General features: G+C 43.9%; 1 long non-coding RNA gene across 1 annotated transcript in view; it reads left to right on the plus strand.

Moving 5' to 3' along the window:
• Positions 1-294: 294 nt before the first annotated feature.
• LOC103143883 (uncharacterized) overlaps positions 295-2,960 on the plus strand; it is a 17,675-nt gene continuing 15,009 nt past the window's right edge. The window contains exon 1 of the long non-coding RNA XR_476847.2: positions 295-685. This is a non-coding gene — a long non-coding RNA (uncharacterized LOC103143883). The remainder of the gene's footprint in view (positions 686-2,960) is intronic.

The raw sequence follows: 2,960 nt of genomic DNA on the forward strand, positions 1-2,960 counted from the left end.
CTTCACTGCAGCTCAAAGTCCATCACCTTCAGGTTTTGGAGTCTAAACTCGGACTGACGTCCTGCGCTGCGCAGCCGCGTCATACTCACAGGCTCCGCCCACAGGAAGACAAGACAAGTAATTCTAACTGAAGAAAATTCATGTCAAAGTATGCAAAATAAATAAAATAATCATAATACTGAAGAAAGAAAACCAAAAATACAATATTCAATTTAACAGAAAACACTACAACGTCCCGATGACGCCATTACGTGATCACGTGACTCTCTCCCGGCGCGCTTTAACCCGGAACTAGCTTTTGTTTGAGTACCTAAACCGGGGAAATGTTTGACCCTGAAGATTACAAGCTGGGATGATGTAACAACTGAGGCAGGAACACCGCGGCGCTTTGTGCTGGAAGTTATGTCGGAATGTTTGTGTTCGTGTGTGACGGACTTTACTGACTGTGTCCCAGCTCATGATGGCTCCTCTGATTATTTCAGTGAAAATATTTCAACCCAACTAAAACAGTGTCTCTGTTGGAAGCACAGCGTGTCCCAGGGATTATGGATCAGATGGAATCCCGGATTAAAGAGAAGAAACAATCCAAACCTGAGAGGAAGGATACAGACACTGAGCTCAGACAGGGAGTAAACAGGCAGACCACCCGGGCCAACCACATGTTTGTGAGCAGAAAGCTTTTCAGGTAACAACTTCCTCTGTTTGTCAATGTTTTTTACAGTCATGTGTTTCCTAATGGCATGAACACCTTACGTTAAATCACGACCATCATCTCCAGCATGTTTATCCATGTTAATTAGTTTGTGATGAAGCAGCGTTTTTCTGTGTCTGAGCCAAATGAAGGAGAGTTTTACTGTAGCTGCATTCTGATGGTACATCAATATTTTAACCTTCCTTCGATCTGCCACATATGTGGCATCTCCTCAAAAAGACGTTTAAGGTCAAACTACATGTAAGGAAACAGGATGCAGGCTGCATGTCGAGTCCTGCAGGAGTAAAACACGGATTATGTGGAGAGAAGTGAGGCTTGCACAACTACCACAGCTACCGTAAGGAATGTGCTCAATTTTACTGCAGAGAAAGGATACTGTGAAGAAACAGTTCTGAATGACAGTTTTTGTCACATGTATTGATTTAACTTTACAGATTGGGCCTTTTTAAATCCAAACGTGGTGCTGGTTTGTCGGATCAAACACCAATTATTTTTACAAATTTGAAAGCAAGTGGGTTTAACAAAAATGAAAACTAGAATAAATAAATTAAATAAAATAAACCAATGCGAAAAAAGTAGAAGACTTTACAACTAAACCACAACAGCATCAAAATGTAAAGGCATTATGAAAAGTGGCCTGCATATGATTTATGCGAGGTGAGTATCTAGTGTGTGGTTGTTTTTGTAGATGTTTGGTTATATTTTGGCTGTAGAAACATTTGTTCCATCCAAACATGATTAAAACTTGTAAGAGCAGGTGTGAACTGATATTTGCTTCTTTAATCAAATCAGGCAGCCGACAAAAAAACTCATTTTTTTTGTTTCACTTAAATTCTGGTGCCAACAAAACAAACAATTGTTTATGCATGCAGCCCAGGATTCACTTTCCGAGTGGATATTTGGGGAATTGCTGACTGATGTGGCCTTTTGTCTCCAAACCTATTTGACTCAGACATTGTCAGCTCTGCTAAGTTTTATGGCTTCATTTCCATATTTATGCTCCTTGAATTAAACTCGCTGTGTGTTTGTGTACAGAGCATGCATCATGATCAGGGCTTTTTTTCTCTTGTAGCAAAACAATTTTCCTTGCATATATTTAATCTCCTCCCCCCGGGATATTAAGCCTGGGAAGGTTTATCACTATCCTCTGGCAAAACGGCCACGGTCACTTGTGCGATATTTCACGTATCAAATCAGCGCGGTGCTGGGATGACAGCTGCGGTTTGTGCGTTACTTAATCACTGCTGAACAAGAGCACAGAAATAATCACATTAGCATAGTAATCTGAAGGAGGAGCTGAATTACCAGCGTTTTGTCTGGTGTAGCCTGGATGTTGGGACAAATGTGCCGTCAAACGTTTACGAGCTGTGAAAGCGGTCACCATCAATTCATTAGTCAGCTCTCTGGGAGAAAATCTATTTTGATCATCTTCCAATGATGAGGGGATTATCAAATAAAAAAGATTGTGTAAGCAGCTGTGAACTGAGATCACTGGTTGTTGAGCAACTCTGGAGGTAAGAAGGTGTTCGTCTGATCCACACCCTCTGCTCTGCTCGTTCTGAGCTTCATCAGCTCCGGTCAGGATTAAATTAGGAAAGTAGTGAAGAATCTCACCCAGAGATGATCAGATGCCTGTTCGCCGCAGCATGGCAGCCCACTAGGGGGCGCATGTTCGCTTCCCGCCTGCAGCCATGGCCAGCTCAGTCCTCTGCAGGTCAGAGAGGGAAAGCTCTGCAGAGCAGAACCAAATGAACCCAGCAGCAATGTTGTACTGACTGTTGTCATCCTTGCATCACATTTGTTCACAGTCCAGAGAACCTCCAACTGCATTTTACATCCTGGATTGTTACGAGCCCCCCACCCATATCGCTTCTCTAAGTGGATGTCCACAGAGTGAATCCTCCTGTTTTCCAGCTGTCACAGATTCTCCTTCAGCCATCAGGCCAATGACATTCCCAGAAAGCTTTTCATTAAAGCGTCAGATTTGTTTCTGCATCTGGAACAGCAGCAACCAAGGAGAATGTCGCATCTGAAAATGAAGCTCACGTTCCCAAAAACACACACACACGCATGCACGCACACCCACACTCACACACACACACGCCCGCACACACACGCACGCACACACACCCACACTCACACACACGCATGCACGCACACCCACACTCACACACACGCACGCACGCACACACACGCACGCACACACACACATACTCACACACACGCATGCACGCACACCCACACCCAC

Source organism: Poecilia formosa, unplaced genomic scaffold (assembly GCF_000485575.1).
Source record: "Poecilia formosa unplaced genomic scaffold, Poecilia_formosa-5.1.2 Scaffold117, whole genome shotgun sequence".
NCBI lineage: Eukaryota > Metazoa > Chordata > Actinopteri > Cyprinodontiformes > Poeciliidae > Poecilia > Poecilia formosa.